The sequence below is a fragment of the Herpailurus yagouaroundi genome, unplaced genomic scaffold (genome assembly GCF_014898765.1).
Source record: "Herpailurus yagouaroundi ecotype Mexico unplaced genomic scaffold, PumYag 160, whole genome shotgun sequence".
Lineage (NCBI taxonomy): Eukaryota > Metazoa > Chordata > Mammalia > Carnivora > Felidae > Herpailurus > Herpailurus yagouaroundi.
Genome location: NW_024412401.1, coordinates 11808403 through 11820271, shown reverse-complemented (window position 1 = coordinate 11820271; position 11869 = coordinate 11808403). Strand labels below are relative to the sequence as shown.

Here is an 11869-nt window from a genome sequence, read left to right as displayed (position 1 = left end):
TTCAATAACCAAATTATCCATATATCCATTTACTGTGAAAGCCAATAAAGATATATTCAATAGGGCACCTGGGTGGCTCAGTAGGTTGGGTGTCCAACTCTTCATTTCGTCTTATGTCATGATCTCAACCTGCTTAAAATATTCCCCCACCCCTCTCTCTCTCCTCCTCTGCTCCTCTCCCTCGCTTATGCTCATTTTCTCTTAAATAAATATATATATATTCAACATATATATATTCAATATATATATATATTTTTTTCAATAAATGTTAGGTTCCAGATTCTATGTGTGTCACCTACAATTAAAGGATGGTTCAGATATATTGACAAGGCCTAGAATATAATGAGAAACCATAATAAAGCACTAAGAAAACACCAGGAAAAAAACACCAGGTATAACGAAGAGTAATCCAATCCATCATCAAGCCATAACACCTGCTGTATCTTATTATCACTAATTCTACTAATAATAATGCTAATCATGATGATGACAAATTAAATGGTCAATGAAAGAGCAAATGGGTGGCTTCTCAGAAAAATAATTGCTACTAACTGTGTGGGATTCAAAGCATCTCCTTTTCCATTTATGTAAAATGAGAAGGTATACAATTCTTCTATCTGTACCTCCCCATGTCTTTAAGCATTTTTCATGTTCTTGGTTCCATTTCACCAAAGTGTGTAGTTTTCTAGAGGTTTGACAGTCTTTACCTTGAAACTGAAAAGAATTCAAGAGGTGTTTTTTTTTTTTTTTGAGATTTCCATGAATCATTTCTTACCAACTAGAAACAATCAAGGTGCCACAAAATTAGAATTGGTAATCAATAGTATAGAATCATGTAGTAGTGTGGCATGGATTTCCAATGAGCCATTATGAAAAAGGACACAGGATTAGATGGAAAGAAGGACTTAATTCAAATGTTAGCTCTGTGACTTGCAGTTGCTGTGGGCATGTCCACTTTGTATCAAGTTAAATTTATTTACTGTCTTGTTTATTTCCTTTCTATCTAGGACAAAATTTTATCTCGAGGAAATTAACTGACCTGACCATAAAGGAAGTCAGAACTACTGGGACTTCAGAGCAATTGAAGCTAGATGAAGAAGTACTTGAAATATTGGGTGACCATTAACAACTGCAGCTCAGGAAGAAACAGCATGGCATTGGGCGATAAAAAATCAAAAGAGTGGTATAAATGGTGAAGACTGTCTAAGGGCTCAGAGGATACTGAAACCATAACTAGAAGGAGTAACTAGTAAAAACTACATAGAAATGGTTGATCTTGCACAAGAAAAGATATTTGAAGGAGAGGTAAGGCTTCAAGAAATGGTAACAGAAAGCACTCCAAAGGAGTGAAATGGCTAGTGATCATAGTTGGTAAAACATAAGGCATGAGGGGCGCCTGGGTGGCGCAGTCGGTTAAGCGTCCGACTTCAGCCAGGTCACGATCTCACGGTCTGTGAGTTCGAGCCCCGCGTCGGGCTCTGGGCTGATGGCTCAGAGCCTGGAGCCTGTTCCCGATTCTGTGTCTTCCTCTCTCTCTGCCCCTCCCCCGTTCATGCTCTGTCTCTCTCTGTCCCAAAAATAAATAAACGTTGAAAAAAAAATTTAAAAAAAAAAACAACAAAAACATAAGGCATGAATACAGCAAGGGAAGATGCCTACATTTAGCTTCAGTAGAGAGCTCAGACAGAGGGAGAAAAAGGTAATAAACTATGTGAGGAAGGTAGCTTGTAACCAAATCATAGGTATCTCAAACAGATTTTTATGATTTTAAAATTTTGTCTTGAAGCCATGAAGTATGCACCTTGCATTACAAGTTCTTGTTCTTGTCTTTATTACTTCTTTAAGGCAATTGTCCCACGTTTGATTATATCAGATTCTATACTGAGTTTTGGAGACAACCAATACAATGGACAAAGAGATCAAATTTTAATGAATACAGCCATGAAAATTTTTAATGCTACTAAAACTTCCTATAATAAAAGCTCATAGCTATTTTTTCCATGGTAAAGCTTTCCAAGTAAAGAGCTTTTAGCTTCAAGTTAGAATTATGGGTTACAGGTTATAGTCCATTTTATACTTCTTCTAACTAGCCATGTGACCTTAAAAATATTGTTTAAGCTCTCAGTTAAAGTTTATTTTATAAACTTAAAAATTGAATAGTTTGGTTTAGATACCCTGAACACTCACAAATGAAGTATTTTAATTTCTATAATTTTATTTTTTTACTTTAATGTTTATGTATTTAAGAGAGAGAAAGCAAGTGAGTTGGGGGGGAGGGACAGAGAGAGAGAGAGAGAGAGAGAGGGAGAGAGGGAGGGAGGGAGGGAGGGAGGGAGGGAGGGAGGGAGACTCTGTGCTGTCAGTGCAGAGCCCAAAGCAGAGCTCAGTTTCACAAATCATGTGATCATGACCTGAGCCAAAATCAAGAATCAGACACTTAATCAACTGAGCCACCCAGGTGCCCCTCTTATTTTAGTTTTTAAGGAAAATTTTTCATGCATGTTAGTACTAATGCCATATAGACCATGTCTAGACCACACCTTGAGAAGGTCAATCAATTTACTATGAAGTTTCTAACAAAACCATCCATTCTTATCATTCAAGCAGTTCTCAATATGAACTTCTGAGAAAGGACAGATCACAAGGAATAATGAGAAAAGCATTTATTTTATAAATCAGGTACCAGAAGTTTGAACTTCAGTCTTAAAACTCTAGTAATCTTGAATACACTAAACCTCATGAGTCTCATTTCTCTTTTCCAAATAATGTGATTTATTTTCTCTGTGCCTCTTTGCTTTTGAGGCAATGTCTTCAAACCTTTACTGACCATGCCATTTTACTTTTTGGGCAGCAGCTGAATACTGGTGGATTATATGTTCCTTTGTAGTTGACTTAACTCATCTATTTAGATTAGTTTTGGTATTTTTGAAGAAAGAATTTATCTCACCAGTGTATCACATATCACAGAAACACGGTATGTTTGATCTGGAAAGCCAGTCTATTCCTCTCATTTTACACATGAGTAAACAGTCAGAAAAATTAAATGACTTTCTCAAGATTAAACAGTTGTAATATTTCCTCACTGGTTCTACCCCAGTAGAGTATAAAGAGTCTTCTACACAGCCAGTGCATTTTAATTCCATTTCTAAAATTTTACTCAAATCAGCCCTACTGGTTCATTGTAAGTTAAAAATAAGAAAAAGGCGGGGGGGGGGGTGGCGCCTGAGTGGCTCAGTCAGTTAGGTGTCCAACTTCGGCCCAGGTCATGATCTCGCAGTTCAGTTCGTGGGTTCAAGCCCCACATCAGGCTCTGTGCTGACAGCTCGGAGACTGTAACCTGCTTTGGGTTCTGTGTCTCCCTCTCTCTCTGCTCCTCCCCCACTTGCACTCTGTCTCTGTCACTCGAAAATAAATAAAAGTTAAAAAAAAAAAAAAGAAAAAAATGGGAATTTGTTCTTTCTCCTGAAGAGTGGGCTCTTAAAGTCCAAATGTTATATTGTATTAAATAAAATATTGGTCATTTGGTAGAAAGTTTGTAGAAGTAAAAAATTAAGGCAGAAACTGTCCCTACTTACCTTTCTGTCTTAGTATGTATTATACTAAATCTGTGTCACGAGCTGAGCACAGATTAAGATCAGAAAACCTGAACAGATGCAACAAAATGGGAATATGTAAAAAAAAAATCACAAAATATCACTTATATGACACTAATAATGTTCTATATTTGCCTTTCTTTATATAGTCTCTTTATATAATCAGAAAGATTTCCTGAAAATAAGTTCTTTGTTTTCTGAAAGCCCATCTGCTCTTGATATGTGCATATTATCTAATGAGACTATTATAATTTTCATCATACACCCTGGATTTATGGAAAGATGCAAGTTTCAGCTTAGTTCTTTCTTGATGTAAACTTGCTCGACCTCCTCTCAACATAGTTAGCACCTATTAGAAACTAACATCATTCTCTCTGCACACTCCCCAGACTCAGTGAGTAACAAAATAAAGTCTTTTAGCCAACTTCATATTGAAAGGGAAAAGGTGAAATCAATGGAACAATAAAAACTGCAATCTCTTTTTGTCACATTTTATGACCTCATCACCAACAAACTCCACAAGGTCATCACTCCTTGTATTAGTCTGTTAACGGTCGGGGCACAATCACTGCTACCTTTTGAACTGGAATTTTTTTTTTTTTTTTTTTTTACAATATTGCTTTTTGTTTGTTTTATTGGATGTTACTATAGGTTCTCCCCTTTTAAAATGAGCCTCAAGGAAGAATGCTATCACAGAATGCAATAAACCCATTCAAGAAAGATACATATGGTCCTCCAAAAATATCATTTCAGATAACTTTCTGTTGCTCAGACATATCAATTCTTTATAGTTTATAGTCAACTCAAGTATCAAACCAAAAGTAGGCAAAATTAATGCACTCAACATACAGTTGATCTCAATTCCTATTGTGACTTCTTGAGACGCAGAAGAAAAATACTTTTCTAGGTGTGAAAAATATATAGTCTATGTGATGTTAGCATGGAGATAGACACATTTTCTTTCAATAAATAACAAAATTTTAAATGTAAACTGCCAAGATTGATTTGGTTGATTATAGCCTCTAGTTCCTTGTTAAAATGGCACAGCCAAGAAGGTTGTATTTTAGTCCAAAGTCAAAAGAGAAGTTGCCTATCATGGTTTTTAAAGTTTACTTAGAAGATTTTATGTATTAGAGAACTGAGTTTAATAGTAACTTTAGAAATCTGCATTAATGAAATATTGGAAAGTTAGGTAGGAACTTGCAGATATAAAGACCCTGTGAATTATGCTCACAATTGTCCTTTCTAAATTAAGCCTCAGGGCGCCTGGGTGGCTCTGTCCGTTGAGTGGCAAACTTCAGCTCATATAGAGTCTGGCGGTTCTGGAGTTTGAGCCCCACATAGGGCTCCCTGTTGTCAGTGCAGAGCCCACAATGAATCCTTTGTCTCTGCTCCTCCTCAGCTTATGCACCTGGACTCTCTCTCAAAAAATAAAAACATTCAAAATAGAAAAATATATATTTAAAAATTAAGCATCAAGATATTTTCTGTCTTCTCAATATCTTTCAGCGAACGTTGCATTCCATCCCCTGAGTCTGTCTTCTACTTCTAATCAGAATACTGACTCTTCCCATCTGGTTGTTAAGAACAGGGACACCTTCAGCCTTTACTCAGGAATTTTCGCCTGCCCTTGACATAACCGAATCTTGGCTCTCATTCACAGTTTCTGTCTTTTAGGCAATCTTTAAATTCTTTCATCCTCTGTTTATCTTAGACCCCAGACATCATCTGAATATTCACTTACCTCCTTGTTGCCAATTCACTATTTTTGCACCAACAGGCCCGAAGGCCTCCCATTTTGCATTGTATGGCAACCGCCTTAGCTTGTATTACGGTTCATAATTCTCCATAGTAATATCTTACCAATTCCCTTAAATCTAAGAGAAAATTGGTAAGTGGGGATAGCTTTGCTTTTCATCTTAAGCCTTCACTCTGAAATTAAGACAAATTGAACAACTCCTACAAAGCCCTAGTTGCTGTTATATGAAAATAAGCCTCACTTTATCTCTTCTTCAACTATGGGCTTTCAAGTCCAAAATGGGCTTGAAATTGACTTTTCAAGTCTATTTGAATGTGACAAACTTGACTTGAAGTGGACCTGAAATGGACAAAACAGACTTTTCAAGTTAAACATCTTAAAGCTCTCATCTTTGCACAGAGCTTCCCATTTTCCCTCTGCCTTACTTCCTTAACCCCAGAACACCTGCTTCTGACTCCATCAGAATGATCTCTAGCACTCCCTTTCCTCCAGTTTCAGAAAAGAAGTGTGTTTTCTTCCTTTCTGAGCTGAACTCAGAAATGAGCTCTATATTAATTACCTATGTGACCCCAGGCAAGATACTTATGTTCTTAAATTCTCAGTCTTCTCAACTGTAACATGGGCTTATTAAGCTTCCATCAAATTAATTAATTAATGGGTGGGGGATGGGTGAAATAGGTGAAAAGGATTAAGAGAACACTTAATCTTGATGAGCAGTGAGTAATATAAGGAACTATTGAATCACTATATTATATATCTGAAATCTAATGTAACACTGTATTTTCACTACACTGGAATTAAAATTTTAAAAAATCAAAAATAATTCTGAAAAGAAAAAAAAGAGATAATAATTAATTAAATAAAAGAACATGCATGAATGCTTCGCAAATTTCCTGGCATTTCAATTATAATAAAATGCTGTAAATATTTGTTAGTCATCTCTTTTGTTGTTGTGGTCGTTCAGAGAAACAATCAGAAATGCTTGTAAAAATTCATGTACCAAGGTTGTAGGAAAGTGAATACGAAAATGTCATGCCCTGCAAATTAAGGGAAGGGCTTTATAAAGGAAACCTGAACACCAAATACAGGAGCCATTATTCACTGTATTATCACCATCCCAGGAAGAGACTTGCTGTGGACAGTGAGATAGTATTCCCAATGAGGGACAAGGCCCCCTGCCACTTTACCTATTTATGGTATAAATAAAGAAGCATTCTTTGGCAAGGATAAACAGAGGGCCTCTGACATCCAACAATGTACATGTCAATTTTAGCTGCAAGGAGAATTTTCTAAGGATTCTTCTCAGTAAGTTAGCTTTCCAGGTCCTTATGAAAATTCAGATTCAAGCTTCTCAGGGAAAAGCACAACATGATCTATAGGAAACTGAGTTTCATTCATTCATTCCTGCTGAACAGGAGGAAGCCCATTCTCCTATTTGCTGTAATGCATGGTGACTTGATATTCTAAGGCCAGTCGCTCTATAATTCTTATCGCTCTACTGAAGGAAGGTAGGTGAATACTGGAAGTGAAAATTTTCAATCAACTGGTAATAGTTTAAATAGGTTATACACATTTGGTGGAAAACTAAAGAGCCATTAAAAAGAGCTTCTTACTGAGAATTCAAATTTTGAAAAAGAAAACAAAACAATTCCGAGTAGTATCTCTAAAAATAACATAAAATATGATAGATATGAGAATCTGATATACTTGAAGTTTTGCAGAAATCATAATGAGTTTGCTTTTTAAGAAACAGTAAAAGAGGGGTGCCTGGGTGGCTCAGTTGGTTAAGCATCTGACTCTTGATTTCTGTTCAGTTCTCAAACTCATGGTTTGTGGGATTGAGCCCCGTGTTGAGCTCTGCACTGACATTGTGGAGCCTGTTTGAGATATTCTCTCTCTCTCTCTCTCTCTCTCTCTCTCTCAATCTCTCTCAATCTCTCTCTGTGTTCCTCCCCCATTTGTGTGCTCTCTCTCTCTCTCTCAAATAGACTTAAAACAAAATTTACAAAAAAAAAAAATAATAAAAGAGAGTAAACCTAAAAATAGAGGAGTTAACTCAACAGAAATATAATAAACAGTGGGAATCATACAAACATTATATAAAATACATGTATCAATTAAGGAAATACAGAGTGTTCTTAAAGAGAATCTAAGCACCCATGACTAGTATCATTTCGTATTCAAGGAAGTTTTAAAAATAAGTTAAAACTTGGTAGCAAAACTAAAACTTGCGGAGGAAAAGGAATAGTCTATTAAACATCACTGTCAATCCTACAGAAATGTAAGCCTTTGTGGAATCTGATTGATTTGCACGAGAATTCTATCTCTGTTCTTAAAGCCAACACTACTGAGAAAGCCGCACACACCAAAACCAAGCATCAGCAGGAGTAGCCACAGCAACAACAATGAAAGCAGAAAAGAAAAGGCCATAAACATTAATTTAGTTCACTAGAAGCCCCATTATCATCACTGTAATCTTCAAAGTTAGATCACTCTGTGGTAGCTTCAGATTTAGTGTTAGAATCTTCTGTGAGTAAATTGAAGAAATCAGCTGCTATCATCTTCTGAGCAGGGAAATTTATTCTGTGTAATTTAATGTAAAAGAGCCTTTTATACTTGTGACCATTATACTCTTCCACATCAGCAACAGCAAGATACACTGAAAAGCCAAGGGTTGTTTTACAAGCTGGACTGCTTTATTGACGCTACAAGGAAACAGAGAAATTTGCAATGTAGGACACTGCATGCGGATATTTCCAAAGCATTTCCCCCCAGCTTGTATATATTGCTCCAAAACTGGACTTTTATACATCAAACTCAAACTCATGTTTATGCTGATAAGGGTCAACTCTAATGGTGGGTTAAGAAGTCTCTGAAAGAGACCTGTTTGTACTTTTAGTCTGGCCTCGTATGATTTTGACTCAAATAATCTACCATTCATCAAGAAGTCTCAGAATATTTGCAATCTCTACATCAAAGCTGAGAGATTAGGAACCATTATCCCTTTATGCTTGACCTACTATCATCATGTTTAACGGGTCCTAATGTCTCCACGGGTGCTGGATTTCTTTAGCATTAAGAAGAATTCAAGGGGAGCCTGGGTGGCTCAGTTGGTTAATTAGGCTCAGTTGATTTTGGCTCAGGTTGTGATCTCAGGACCTGTGTCCTGAGTTCCAGCCTCATGCCAGGCTATGCACTAGCAGTCTGGAGCCTGCTTGGGATTCTTGCCCACCCCACCCCCAATCCCCCTCACCCCACGCCCTCTCTCTGCTCCTTTCCCACCCATGCTCATGCTCACCCTCTCTCAGAATAAATAAATAAAGTTAAAAAAAATAAAATCAACTTATAAAACATGGCCTCTAAAGTCTAATAGGGTCTGGGCTCGGCCTAAGTCAAGAGTAACTTCTGGTGCTTTTCACCTTCTTGCCTTCTAATGGAGATTTACCTATAGTGGCTCCACCACAGTTCTTAGAACTTACCAGACTTTTCTGATCAGGACCTTTCCCCCTCATCCTATCTATGCATTATGTCTGACTCAAGAAGTCTCTCCTGCTTTCCAGGATTAGATTAGGCTTCCTCACTTGTTAGTTATAGCAACTTACATTTCTCCTCTGTAGCACTTTTCCAAATTTTATTTAATTTTGCCATTAATGAATCAATTAAAACCTTATATCTCTGTCGCAACCACTGACATGCAGATTTCATGAGAATACAGGCTGTATCTTTATATTTATTTCTACTATCACCAGTGCCTAGAAAATGGCTGTACAGAAAAGGTTCTCAATAGTATTGACTGCATGAATTTTGGGGATGTCACTGACAAGTATTTGGCATATGTCAGCTAAGGACATCAACCTGGCAAGGTTATAGGAGCCAATATATGTGACCTCTGATGGAATATCAGTCCAACATATTTTAGAGGAGATGTATATGCATATATACACACTCACATTTAGGCATACAGAGGACTTTCCAGCAACTAAAATTCTTTTTTTGGCCACTGAGGGGCCCAGGGTCAGTCAAATGGAGCCTGGGCAACAGTTTTGAGCACCTTAGGTTCCTAAAGATACATAACCAACTATTTCTAAAATATTCTCAGCATGCAACAGACTGGGAGGAAGCAGTAGCCTTATCAACATCTTTTTTTTCTGGACTTGGAACGAAAACTCAAAAGACATAAGCAACAAAACAAGTTAAAAAGTTAAAGCCAACACTATTGGTATTCTAGGCATTGTAAGTATACTACAATGAGGCTAACAAAGAAAATATAAAAGGTTGTACGGTATGCTAAGTTCTGTGGTGACTCAATGGCACACATTAATGACATTAAAAATGACCCATTAATCTCAGGCAAACATTTAGGTAATATACTTGCTACACTAGGCAATATATACCTTTCAATTAAAAAGGGTATCTATTTTATATTTTAAAGGACAAAATAGCTGAGTTCAAGGCCAATAATGTAAGGAGAACTCTAGAATTTTAAATTTCAAAAGTGCAATTTGGTTATTTCATGTACCATAAATCAATGTCCTGTGTAATCAAAAAAGGAAAAATGAAAGTCTGTCTAAATTAATAATAGTTGAGCAGCCCATGTATATTAATCTAATCTAACAGGTTTTATTACTCTGCAGAAATTTTCTCAAGGCTTAATATCTCTTATGTAAAAAAGAAAGGATTGGGATTGATTAAAAAATATAATTGAGGAAAGTATTCATTTCAACTATAAATGAAAACTGGTAATGAATGAGCAATGAATGACCATGAGTTCTGTCATTGCTCAGTAATCATATTTAACAGAGAAATATAGTTCAGATTAAAATATGCTGAGATAGAGCTGGAGAGGAATTAAAAAAAATAAAACCTAGGTATTTTAATTTCTAATTAGGTGCCTTGAAGCGGTGAGCAATTTCACTGAGACTAAATTGCCCTTGCTTCTTAAAGCCTTATAGCTAGATGATATGGTCTAACAACGCCAACAGTTACACAATTAAAGTGCCTAGGATTTTGTACATTTTAAAACATTTGAAAAAGCTTCCAAGTACAGTATAATAATGGTCATTATATAAAAAAAGATAATATATGTTAAGAAACATATAAAAATATGGGTTTGTATATATAAATGTAGATATATATGTGGTATATATTTAAAATATATATAAATAATACAATAAAACAAAATTGCAAAAGAAAAATTAAGCAAAGAGAAAAATGTCCCAATAAAAGAATATAATTTGCTTTATGGTTAAACCACATAATGTGTACATTGATTGTTAGAAGAGCATCTCAAATGGATTGCATGTCTGTTGGCCAAGAAGAAAAGAAAAAACATATTAGGCCAATCAAAAGGGGTCAAAAATGACATCAGATATTTAGAGGAATTAGGAATATTCATGGTACTTAGTCCAGAAAAATTCCTCCTATAGGACAATGAACAAATCCTTACAGTGAAAATGACACAGTTGAGTTAATTAAATACTTATTATTCTGTGCTAGGCCACCTAGTAGGTGGTAGGTATTTAAAAAGTGTGCACAATAGGCGGGTGCGCACCTAATGTCAGCTGGTCTGTCCAAACCGCCTGAGAGCCACCCCTAGCCCCCCACGTGTACCCATTTCACTTCAACAAGATAAAAGAAACTATCACGAACCAGGAAAAACTCGCCAAACTGCAGGCACAATGCGCCTTGGTGGGAAAGGAAACTGCTCGGAGAAGGAAGGTGGTTCATATAACAGGCGACAGCAAATGATAAAAAACTTCAGTCCACTTTAAAGACGTTAGGGGTAAACAGTATCTCGGGTACTAAAGAAGTGCATATGTTCAAAACCAGGGAAGAGTGATCCACCTTCACAAGCCTGAAGTTCAGGCATCTGGGGCAGTGAACACTTTCACCATCACAGGACAGAAATGCTACCCAGGATCTTCAATCAACTTGGTGAAGACAGTCTGCCTAGTTTAATAAGAAGACTGGCTGAAGCCCCACCCAATCGATCTGTGGCTGGACAAGCACCACTTACTACCAGACAAGAGGAGGGGGAGGAAGTTCTAGATCCTGTGGAGAATTTTGATGAAGCTTCCAAGAATGAAGCAAATTGAACTGAGTCCACTTCTAACAAAGAGAGAACTTGATGAAGTTACTGGGAGCCACTATTTTACATTATGGCTGCTTTTTAAAATTTTTCTTCATGGATGTGGAAACATCTAGATCTCTAATATCCCAATATTTTAATATTTAATATGCTAATTTTTTAATGTTTTATTTTTTTATATTTGAGAGAGAGAAAGACAGAGTGCAAGCAGGGGAGGGGCAAAGAGACAGAATCCGAAGCAGGCTCCGGGCTCCGAGCTGTCAGCGCAGAGCCTAATGCGGGGCTCAAACCCACAGACCGTAAGATTATGACGTGAGCTGAAGTCGGTGTTTAACCAACTGAGCCACCCAGGTGCCCTTTAATATTCAGTATTTTAATATTTTAAGCCCAAGCCCCTTGGACACTGCAGCTCTTCTCAGTTTTTGCTTA

At 36.8% G+C, this 11869-nt stretch overlaps 1 pseudogene; it reads left to right on the top strand.

Annotated features, from left to right (window-relative positions):
- The first annotated feature begins 1266 nt into the window (after positions 1 to 1266).
- On the top strand, positions 1267 to 11447 carry LOC121035169 (transcription factor BTF3-like; annotated as a pseudogene).
- The last annotated feature ends 422 nt before the right edge of the window (positions 11448 to 11869 follow it).